General features: G+C 35.6%; 1 pseudogene; it reads right to left on the reverse strand.

The window, feature by feature from the left end:
* Positions 1-2,221: 2,221 nt before the first annotated feature.
* LOC125776968 (small nucleolar RNA U3) lies at positions 2,222-2,424 on the reverse strand (annotated as a pseudogene).
* Positions 2,425-13,091: the final 10,667 nt, after the last annotated feature.

Raw genomic sequence — 13,091 nt, forward strand, 5'->3', positions numbered from 1 at the left:
CCTTATCGAAAAATTCTCTTCTCATCAAAAATTGCTTGGTGTGGTTGCCTATCACGGTGGATTAGACGACCAAAAATACCTACGGAGGGAAGGGACCTGACATCTGACGAATTACACTTGAGTTTTTTAAAAATTGTTCAGGTGATTCAACATTCGGAATTTGCGAATGAAATCCAAAAACTCACGAAAGGCACCACGCTACCCGCAAACTTGCAAAAACTGAATCCGTTTTTGCATGAGTACTCGGATATTTCGCTTTCATTCAAATTAATCCGAGTAGGAGGAGGTCGCCTTTTAAATTCACCTCTCCCATACGATGCCAAATTCCCATTATTACTAAATAAGAATTCGCACTTCGTTATTAATTATTTACGGTTCCTGCACTTTTGAAATCACCACGCAGGGGCAAAAGCGTTGGTTGCGCTTCTTCGAGAACGCATATGGCTGATCAATGCAAGAGAAGCATGCAGTAGAACCGTAAGAAACTGTACACACTGCTTTCATTATAAGCCGAAGTGGCAAACCCAACGACGGCGAAGCATTGACTCCAGCACACCTGCTAATAGGGTGCTCCCTCCGAGCCTTACCACCGGCACAAGTGTCAACGGACCCAATTCGCTATTGCGAGAGATGGCAACTTGTTTGCTGTCTCAAGCAACAGTTTTGGCGACAATGGTCCAAAACGTACATTACCAGTCTTCAGGAGCACAACAAATAGCTGCACCCGAAACGCAACCTGCAGCCCGGCGATCTCGTCCTCGTCCACGAAGACAACACGCCACCGCAGCAGTGGGCACTAGGACGAATCGCCGCAACCGTTGAAGGACGAGACGGAAAGGTGCGAGTGGCAGACGTGGCAACCAAGGCAGGCACCATTAAGCGCCCTATTCACAAGCTCGCCCTGCTGCCTGTCGAAGTTGAAGGATCATGATCCTGTCAAGGTGGGCGGTGTTGCGTCATGCGACTTTATAAATCAAAAAATATTTTTTAAGAACTAAATTTGTTAAAATATTGTATACATTATAAAATGTTTTACATTATGTAAAATACTTACAATTTTTGTAATATATAACCATAATCTACTACCTATGGATTAGAATAATCTATTACAATGAACTTAAGATGCTGAATTGAATTAGAACTACATATTTACCCCTTTTTTGTATACATACTTACCTCTAGTCTAAGCCGTTAGGTTAAGATTTAGGCTAACTAATGAACTGTTGAAATAAAGGAAGGCATTGTATTAAAGACTATAATCGCGAACGGACGTTCTTCCTTTTTTACCGGAATTTTTTAAACTCGAATTTAGCACAGGCAATTAGCTCTTAGTTGCGCATCTCAGTGAGTCCAACGTGTTTAATTTTAATCTTAAAAATGCTTAAGATTTTTTCAATCATCATACTGTTTAGGTAAATCTTTTATATATGTATTTAAAATGAGTAATTATAAAATAAGATCAAATTAACATTAAATAATTTGAAAAATAATAAATCAAAAATAAAAAAAGTTCTGCATACATATTTCCATACACAATGGAACATTCATATTTCCTATGGAATATCAAAGAAATCATTTTTCTTCAATATTCTCTGTTTGCGAATATCATCATAAGCATGCATACATATATGTATGTATTTATGTCTCTTCATATTCTTGGGTATGTGAGACAGAGAACATAAAAAATGTGTTTATGTTTTCTGTGTGTGAGTTTTTTTTTTTTACACATTTTTCGCTGTCAAAATTGAATAAAATTTTAAACGAAAAGCAAAACGAAATTCTTCGTTGGGAGAGTATTTCTGTCTCTTCATATTCTCGGTTAGAATATGTGAGAAAGTTGTAAAAAATGTTAAAATTGCGAGGCGAATTCCGACCTACAATGTTATCAAATGCGGTGAATTCCCTAATGTGAATTTATCAAATGTTCGCGGTCGAACCTGCACCTTCTCTATACTTTTAAGTTCTCTGGATTGACTACAGAAATGATCCTGAGAATTATAGTCTTAACTTTTCAACGGCCAACGCAGAGTATTTCAAGCAAAAGTCACACAAAGAATTCGCAGAAATGAAACAGAAAGAAATAAAGTCACACAAAATAGTTGAGAATTTGCAGAAATTAATGGCAAATGAAAGAAAAATAATGCGCAAGCATACATAATCGTACTGTACTTATTGACTGCATTATTTTTGTGTAAAACCTTGGAATTTATTCATTAAAATCACTACTCAGAAGTCATTTTATTCGCTGTAAGCGAATGATTTTCGAAGAAACATCATTTCTAATATGCCACAAGACAAAATTGGAAATGCAGTTCTTAAACCTCACGCTGTCAGATAAAACGATATACCTCGTCATCGCGAATCGATTTCCAAAAAATGTAAATGAAGAGTAACTACAGAAATGATTCTGTGAAGTATAGTCTTAATTTTTCAAAGGCCAACGCAGAGTATTTCAGAAATGAAAGAAAAACGAAAGAAAAAGAAGTATAACTTCAATAATGCACAAGCACACAAACATACATATGCGCACACATGTGAATATGTCACCAACATTGTTCTACAAAAGCAACAATAGCATAAGCATGGCAACATTGTGTTGTTGGTAGAAAATCCGAGCTGTGTCGAAATAAACGATCGCCGATTGTCACCGCTTCGCTTGCTACTCGAACATCTTCGCAGACAAGGTTGCGCAATATGAATCTATCGCAACCTTTTCCGAACTCGTATAAGAATTATAACTTCAAAAATAAAAGTTTGAAAATTACCACAATCAAAGCTATTTCTTAAAACACCAATAAAACTAACGGTAGATGCAACTTTGTTCTATTCCATTCGTAGGGGTTGCGAAAAGCGAGAGAAATGAGACAAAAGAAACACGGGGACTATACAGTGAAAATAGCTTAAAATTATCTCTTAAAATAAATTAAATTGCAATCAATCCCCATAAATCGAAATGAGTATTGATAATAGAGGTATATATTATATAACAAAGTGGTTTTTATGTAATAATATGTTGTTTTATTATTTTAAACAATTGTTTTATAACTGCCGTTTTGAGTGGTACGTTTTTCTTTATACATCGATTTAAGGTGTACAAAAAGTTGTGATCCCTGTCTCGCCCTCAAACGAATCAAGTTTGTTCATATTAGCTAATATTTTCCAAGTCTATGCTTTTGTTTTCAGCTGCAACCTTTTGCGACTTTCTTTGTTCTTCATGTTATTCTACCAGGCATGCGATTTTTTGTGTGTTATTTTTGATAATTTTTTGTATTTACGTGTACGTATATATTTTGTTCTTTTTTATGTTTTTTTCATCTTACATATACATATATACATATTTGAGCTTTGGTTTTCATTTTCTCACTTTTATCAAATGCTTGTTTTATACGTACTTTTATTTAGGCACATCATATCGGTATAAACTTTCACGCCTATATAAAATATTATATTTTTCAATTTTGGTGTTTAGAAAATGTATGAAGTAATGTCTCTTATCACCGTAGCAAATTTAACCAAGCATCAGCATCAACTTATTAGAAGCTTCGTTAACAAAAAACTAGATATTAACTTTTCACTCTGCTATGATAACATTTTAAAAGAAAAACAGTTATCCTGAGCAAATAAAAATCTCAGAATCTGATGTTGAAGTTGAGATAAAAAATTATTGGACCACATTGCGTCACAAATGTAATTAAGGAACGGAATGAGTCCTCTAATTACCTACTAAAGGAATATGTGGCTTTGATGGCAATTCTGATCAGAGCGAATATAAGCAGAAAATTTGAAAGACAATAATTTATTTGTCACGACATATGTCCCTGTATAACTGATAATAAAATCGCAAAATGATGAAGAGCACAAACAAATTTGGAAAAACTACAGACCTTGGTCCACCCGCTATTGCCGTCGTGTTCGAATTCAAAAGGAATCAGTTTAATAAACCATGAATGCACTAGATCCTGCACAGAAATTAACTTCAAATTATTCCTGGTATTATCTTCCTTCCTCAGTCCGTAAAAGTTTAATTCACGCTCCCGATGTTATTCAATATACACCAGTTTCAATAGGAGAGCTCTCATAAGAATCTGCTGTGTCAAGCAATAAGGACGTTAAGATGAATCGACTTCATCACACACATAAGAACTAACTGGTCGCTACAAATCAGAACTAGCTTAACAGATTACTTTTGAGCTTAGATTCCTTTCCACTCAAAGAAAACTAGCATGCAAATTTAAATCAATTTTATTAAAACAGTTTTTGAATTAGTTAAATAATATTCAAAAAATGTCTTTTTTCGTTGATCAACTTTTTTAATTTAATATAATTAATTAAAATTCGTTACCATCGGGTAGTGGCGGAGTGGGAAACGGGAGAGGGACATTTTAAAAAGCTTTGGCAAAAGTTTTACTTTTATATAGGCAGTGAAAGTATTTATGCCCGCTGATTCCATACAAGACCAACCATTGTGCATCGGCCCTCTCCGCTTTGTTGTTCTTCAGGCGGGTAATCGCTATATTCTGGTCTTGAAACATTCTGTTAGTCGCCGCATCTTTTCGTAGAATTTTCGAGCATAACCCCTGTCTACAAACTTGTCTTCATACTCACGCATTCCAGCTTGCCTATATTTGTTTTTTGTCTGCAAATGCGTCCCGCTTCCCTCGTCAGATCTCGGTATCTATCCCATCCTGCACGTGTTGTGGTCGAATGTAAAATTACGGGGTAGGCAGTCTGCTTTCTCTCCACTGCGACACGGTACTCCATATCGTACAATCTTTTGCCTTTTCCAAAAACCATTAATTTCGCTTTCAGCTGTAAGTGAGGAGCTTCAAATCGATGTAGAACGTTCCTTGTGTTTGGTGACGTGATTATCAAATCGTAGTCCTTAATGCGTTTGTGATGTCATTATCAAAAGAGGGATCTCTCGTCCGAGGCTGAAGGATAATTGGTCTAAAACAGGAAGTCGTGAGCTGATTAGGCCATGCGTAAAAAATCGTTTCTGGCTCCAGGCACGTAGCCAGGGGGGGGGGGGGGCTAGAGGGCTGAAGCCCCCCCCGAAATAAGGAAATTTTTTAAATAAATCGCAAATAAAAAGGATTTATCGCTGACTGAATCTTTTGAAACTCTTATACACAACTCAGCTCAAACCTATAACAGTCGTACGCAACTACACTAGACGGTGACTGAAAACTTATCAAAAGTCATACTTAAGCGTTGTACAGATCTCCATCTTGATATGGCGAAGTTGGTTGGCCAGGGATATGACGGAGCAGCAAACATATCAGGGCATTTAAGTGGAGTGCAAACCAGGATAAGACAACTGTATCCAAAAGCACGATATGTTCATTGCGCTAGTCACCGATTGAACCTTGCGCTTTCTAATACTATGTCATTACCTTCAATACGGAACTGCCTTGGTATTGTCAGTGAAATAGCAAATTTATTTAGAAACCATTCAAATGCAAACACAACTTTCCAGGACGTTATACAGAAGCACGCACCAGAAAGCAAAAAAAGACGACTTGTTCGCCTTTGTGAAACAAGGTTTATAGAAAGGCATGAAAGCATTATAAGCTTTGTGGAGCTTTTCAAATTCATTGTACTAAGTTTGGAAATAATTTCGAGTAAGACATGGTCCATTTCGTCTAAAGCATCAGCCTTCTTAGCAGCGGTAGAGAAAAGCGATTTTTTGCTTAGTCTATTCGTCTGTGAGCAATTGTTCAGCTTAACGCTGCCACTGTCTGTGTAACTCCAAGAAAAATCTATGGATTTTGTATCAGCAATGAACCGAGCCAAAGAATTAATAAGAACTCTGCACCAGATAAGAGAAACAGCGGATGGTTTTTTCAACGATATTTTCCAAACAGCATCACAAATGTCTAAAGATCTTTATGACATAGATCTTGTAGTGCCTAGAGTGACTTCGCGTCAAACTACTAGTGCTAATCCACCTTGCACAACCCCTGAAAGCCACTTCAGAGTTACAATATTTATTCCATGCGTTGATGCTCTGATTCAAAACATGACAGAACGTTTATTAGTGAATGAGGATATACTCTCGTCATTTCAAATTCTACTCCCAGGTTTTGCTGCAATTGATAATGCCGAAGAATTAAAAAATTTAACTATTTACTTCGAGGAGCAAATATCAATGACAGCATTAAAATCAGAGTATCGATTGTGGTGTGCCAGCTTATCAACAATAGATCCAACCATAGAAGTGTTGAAATTACTGCAACATTGCGATGCAACGTATTTTAAAAATATTCACTACCTGCTTACAATTTTACCAACTCTTCCAGTGAGGACCGCTACCTTCGAAAGAACTTCTTCAACCTTAAAAAGAATAAAAACTTTACCACGCAGTGTGATGGGCAATGAGCGGCTGAGTGCACTTGCTGTTATTGCAGTGCACTGGGATATTAAAAGAGATCCAGATGAAGTAATTAATGATATGGCAAACAAGAAGAAAAGAAAAATATTACTTATTTAAGTTACAACTACCAAATAATTTAAGTAATACGTATATGAATTTATATTGTTTTTTTGAATAAACAGAAAATTCAAAGTTTATATATGTTTTTACTTCAGCCCCCTCCGAAATGAAAAGCTGGCTACGGGCCTGGGCTACTCCTAAGTGAATGGTGATCAGAGAACTTTCCTCACTTGCGTGAACTTCTACACCTGACTCCATCCTCCACATATCGTAACCTGAAGTGCAATATAACGTAACATAAGTTTACAGGTGAAGGAAAAATAAAATTTAGGTTTGATTATAAATTGGTAATATGTGGCAGTTGAAGCTAAAAATTTTGCGCTACATACAATATACCTGTATGTGATAGGATGCAGTGAAGCGTAAGCAATAAAAAACTCTATGCCGATTTTTTTGGTGATACGTTGTTTTGCATTTTTCATAAACAAAAAACTCAGATGACATGTCAATTCGAAGGTGCGAACCACTATACATACATATTTATATCCACATTTGTTTAATATTGAAATATATAAAAAGAAGCTTATTCACTTTTTCTCCAAGCAAATTGTTTTTAGAGATTTTTGGGATTTTTCTCCACGACCAGTAAACAGATAGAGCTCTAAATATAAGGTGCGTTCCAAAGTAAACAGGACTTAAAAAAAACAGAACAAATTTTGTAGTTTTTTCGGCAAAATCAATTTATTTTATTCAAAATAGTCTCCTTCTGCTTCAATACAGCTTTTTGCACGGTCCAAAAGCTTGTTGAATGAGTCTTTTAGCTCGGTGGCGGGTATGGCTGCCAGTATGCCGGTGCAAGCCTTTTGAATGGCTTCTACGTCTGCATAACTTTCATGTGCAAATGCATTTTTCCGAAAAGGAAGAAGTCGCACGGTGCCATATCAGGTGAATACGGGGTGTAGCTAATAGTTTAAATGTGATTTTTGGTCAAATAATCGGTCACAACCGTGTTGGGTTCTGAGCAATTTTTGGCCGTCAGTCAATTTGTGCGGAACAAACCGTGTACACACCTTTCGTAAGCCCAAATGTTCGGTCAAAATGTGATAAATCGATGTTTTGGATATGTTCAATTCCATTTCAATGAATTGCAATGATGATTTCGGCTGATTTTTGAAGAATTCACGCACAGTTCCGATGAAATTTCCGGTTATAACGGATTTTGATTGGCCCACAGGTTCATCGTCATTTATGTCCTCACGACCACTTTGCACCACTCGTGCACTCTGCTACGGGATAGGCAATTATCGACATAAACGTGTTTCAACAATTGATAAACTTGTTATATCAATTGGTAAAAGCTTTACCAATTTTAAATCAAAATTTAATGTTGGCTCTTTGTTCGAAGCTTATTTTCGAACCGATAACATAAACATACTGATACTTAAAACGCAATAACTTCACTTCCAATCAATGAAATGTTGCCACCAGAGGGCGCTAGATTTAAAAAGTCCTGTTTACTTTGGAACGCACCTTCTATATTATCATTTTTCGACAGTAAAAATTTAAATTTTCAACTAAAGCTATTCTGTAGAATATGAGTTTAGTGTTTAAAACAACACTCGCACTTCCTTCAAGCTTCTGGCTGATTGTTTTATTTGAAACAAAACGAACTAGCGTTGTTTTAATCCGTAATCTTAAATGCACGAAATGGTAGACCTTTGAAAAAAGTTGCAAATTTTGCCTATTTTTTGTTATTTTCTATAAAAAAATAGAAAATTTGAAACATTTTTGATATATAATACCTTATTTCTTACGTTTACATGTGTTGAATGTAACCTTACAGGTTAAAGTAATTTGGTGAAGCCGTTTTTGAGATATGATGGATGAAAGTTTGAAAAAAACAGTTTAGAGAAAAACCCATATCAAATTCGCCACTCAACGCTTTGCCCAGCTCTTTCTTTTATCTGCTGTATCTTCAAGACGACTTCGAATTTAAATAAAAAGTGTTTTATCGTATCGTAGACATATTCACGACACGTATTCTAAAATTTGTCTTGTATTCTTTTGGACTGATCTCTATGTGCTCGGCCGAAATATTTTTTGTTGATGGTTTTGATGTGATATTTGATTACAAATGTTTCTGTACTAAATTTAATGTGGGGAAGATTTCAATCAATAAAGCCAAATCGCAAAGTATAACGTTTACTACTAGTTACTTTACTTGTAGGAGTATCACCGATGTTTCGTTTTTTTTCATAAATAATAAATTTTTTTCTTTGAAGTTCTAAACCTGCTTTAACGATTAATAGCTATACTTTTTTTCGGTACTCATATTATCTAACCCGTTTGTGTGCTGTCTGGATTATGCGTCCGCTACGAATTTTTGAAGTTATACTTCTTATACGACACCGGAAAAGGTTGCGATAAATTCAAGTTGCGCAACCTTGCTCAATATGAAACTAACGCAACCTTGTCTGCGAAGATGTTCGAGCAGCAAGCGAAGCGGTGACAATCGGCGATCGTTTGTTCGTTTCTTTCGGCACAGCTCGGCCGACACAACAACACAACGCAATGTTGCCATGCTTATGCTGTTGTTGTTTTTGTAGAACAATGTTTCAATTTTTGGTTGGTGACATATTCACATGTGTGCGCATATGTATGTTTGTATGCTTGTGCATTATTGAAGTTATAGTTCTTTTTCTTTCGTTTGTTTTTCTGCGAATTCTCAACTATTTTGCGTATCTTTTGGTTGAAATACTCTGCGGTGGCCATTGAAAAATTAACACTATACTTCACAGAATCATTTCTGTGTGTCTTCATTTCCATTTTTGGAAATCGACCTGCGATGGCGAGGTATATCGTTTTATCTGACAGTGTGAGGTTTAAGAAGTTCATTTCTAATTTTGTCTTGTGGCATATTAGAAATGATGTTTCTTCGAAAATCTCGCAAAACAAATGAAGAATTTATAAAAATAGCAGAGCAGACGAATTTTACTTCAAATGGGGATTTCCGAATTGCATTGGAAGTATCGACGGCAAACATATTCGTTGCAAAAGGCCACCGCATTCTGGCAGCATGTTTTTCAACTACAAACACTTTTTTTCCATCGTTTAAAAGGCGTTGCCTCTGCTGACTACAAATTTACTGCCATTGAAGTTGGAGCATATGTATGGCAAATAGAGTGATGGTGGCATTTTTGAAGCTTCAACATTACATAAGCTTATAGAAACTGGAGAATATGAAATTCCAGAGGAGCGGAATGTACCAGGCACAGAAAATGCAGCACCATTAGTAATGCTTGGGGATGAAGCATATCCACTCAGAAAATATTTATTGCGCCCATATTCTAAAACAAATTTGATCAATGACTCTGAAATATTCAACACAATGCTATCTAAATCCAGAAAATCCATTGAATGTGCTTTTGGTATTATTACAAACAAATGGCGTTTACTAACCAAATCAATCGAAACTGATATTTATGGTGCAGAACTATGTATTTGTTAAAACTATTTGTTTTCGACACATTATTATAATTGATAAAGAGGGAGTTTGTATGCAAACCTTAATGCAAGTTCAGCAAACTATTCCCATTAATATGAATAGGCAGAGGGGGTATAACAGAAGCTCTGAAGCTGCTACGACTATACGAAACAATTTTAAGGAATACATATTTTGTTCAAAAAAATGTTATATTTACTTAAGTATAGGTTGTTTATTACATAAAAATAAAATAATACTATTACTTACCTTCCAAACCGCATTCTTTTTCTACTTCTTCCCAAGCTTTTCTGATTTTGTTTCTATTATGATAGTCTGGATGACGCAGATTCCACAAACATTGTTTATTTCGCACGTTTTCAATAAATTTGTCCATCGTGTTTAACGCGATTCGCTCAACTGAATAAAAAATTTTGATCGCTGATTTTCGTCGCTAGCAGTCGCTCCATTTTCGCTGAAACCGCTTTTCGCTGAATCGCTGCACGATAAACACCTCCATGTGGATTTATGTATTTTCCACACACACACACTTTCCACTCAGAATCAGAGATTTAAATTTAACATCTTTGCAATTAAGCAAATACTTCGTGGACGGTCTGAGTTCAAACCTTTGCGGAAAGGAGTCACATTGTCGGTGTTCGTCGAAGTTGGTCTTCATCAGCGACCTCTTCCAGGCCCTCCAAAAATGCCTGGTGCCTCCGAAAAACACCATTACTTGCTAAAGCAACATCTGGGTAAGCCTGCTTGATCAGATAAACGTCTCTGTCGTAGATTTACCGAGATTCACACAGAATTTAATCGCGTACCTCTGCTCTAACGAACGTTGCGTTTTCGGCTTGCGCTACTCACAGAAACCCGTCGCGCGAGTTACATACATATATAAATAAGCCGGCCACAAACATTAAAACTGATAAATTTGCTGAATTTATTAATGAAATAAATAGCACAACCTGAAATCAGTAAAATTGTAATATGATATTATTTCCTTTGCTATCGCAACAATCAAATTAAAAATACAAAACAAAATCATTTTATTAACAATATTTCCGAGAATCTGTTAAGTTATGAGGTTATTACTTTAGTCAGCATTTAAGTAAACATATTGTATGTAATATGTATAATAAGTATTTATGATTTGTAAGCAATAATTCATTGCAATAGTAACTTAAACAAAACGAATAAAATGAAAGTTAGACTGATTCCAATATCCAAACCACCTGGTTTAATTTCTTTAGGGTAAAACTCGGTACTAACTTTTTGAAAACGTTCGAACGCGACCGTGATACAAAATTGGCGCAGTCGGCAGGATCCTTAGAAAGTATTAAGCATTCAGTGATACGAACCGTGTTCGAGAAACAGCAAAAATTTTTTTTCCCTCCTGAAATCGTTATACCAAAAAGTTTTTTTATAAATCCCCAAACTAATTCTGCGATTCTGTAGCCAACTCAGGAGTTGACCAGACCCTCCAGAATATAATTAGCTATATACAACAATCCGGATAGACGCATTAATCGACACCACCGAGGTGCAGTGAACATTAATTGTAAAAGGAAAAATTAAACCAAAAGTTCAGAAGTGAAAACGACCTTAAAACTTAAAAGGCGTTAATTCACCTGATTTAGTTTTAAAGAAAAAACAAAATTTTTTGTGAAGTTTTTTGCAGTGAACAGGTCTCAAAACAAGAAGAGCGTGAATTCACCAAAAATTATAGTTCAAAGTAAAGTAACCGAAACCATAAATAATAAAATTAATTCGTCAAAGCACCGAGCCTTCGATAGCAGGAAAAAATGGAGAACGATCAGACTCAGATGGCGGCAGTCAACTTGGTAGAGGAGCTTGCTCGCAGAGAGCAACAATTGGAGCGAATGCGGCAAGCTTACCTCGAATTAAGAAACCGGACGGAAGGAAACAACAGTAGCAGACACACACTCATAAAAACAGTAAATGACCTGCCGATATTTACGGGACAGGCGAGATTTCTATAAACTCATTCTTCAGCAGCATCGAATACCTACTATCAACAACGAACGACACAGAACTACAAAAGGAAGTGACGCGAACAATATACTACACGACCATCCAGGGAGAGGCGAAAATCACAATCATCAATATACCTCAACCAGATAACTGGCAGCTGATAAAGGAAACATTAAAATTGAGGTATTGACCCGAAGTGGAGCCACATCATCTGTATAAAAAGATTGGGAATCTTAAGGTAAGTTCCGTTAATGAACTTATGAGAGAAATACAAAATATTAAATATAAGTCGGACGAACTGACAGCGTACTATAGGGGTGACAGTTACATGGACAGTTTGTTAGTAAATAGAGTAAAGGAAATGACTCAAGGAGTATTACTAGATAAAATTTATAAAGAAGGGAACCTAAATGAAATAATAAGAATAATGGCTAGTAGAAGATTTGAAAACAGTAATATTAGGCCGGAATACATGAAATTCACAATAAAAGGAGATATCTCAGCGGAAAAATACAGTAATAGGTATCCTGGTCGAGGACAAAGACATAATGCAAATTATAGAAATAGAGAAAATCAAGGTTCATATAATCAAATATACGAAACAATACATCAGGCCAATTTAAACAATATAAAAGTGGAAGATTTAATAATAATTATAAACCAAATTCGGGTAATTTTCAAAGACTACAAGCGGTAGGGAACCCTAGGCCAAGTTTTAATAAAAATCAACCAAATCAATATAATCCAAACTTTGGTCAAAATCAATCCAACTAATATAGACAGAATTATGTTCAAAATAATCCATTTAAACAAAACCAAGGCGAACCAATGGAGATAGATAATAAAATAATATCAAATATAGTTCAATGAGCCCTCAATTAGCAGGACACCCTAATTCCCAATATAGCCAAGATCGCTTATACTCGAGTAGGCAAGGCCAGGTAGGAGCTTCACTAACTGATATAGCAAGAGAAGAAAAAGTTAATAATAGTATTTTTTTTACGAACCAGACTCGGAATCATTACCTAAAATAAAAATTAAAATTAATAAAAAGAATTATATCGCACTAATTGATACAGGAGCTAGTTTAAGCCTGATCAATAGTGAGATTGATGATTTTCCAAAAATTAAATTGAAAAATCCTTTAACATTTAGTACAATTACAAATGAAGATAAAAT

This window comes from Bactrocera dorsalis, chromosome 2, assembly GCF_023373825.1.
Source record: "Bactrocera dorsalis isolate Fly_Bdor chromosome 2, ASM2337382v1, whole genome shotgun sequence".
NCBI lineage: Eukaryota > Metazoa > Arthropoda > Insecta > Diptera > Tephritidae > Bactrocera > Bactrocera dorsalis.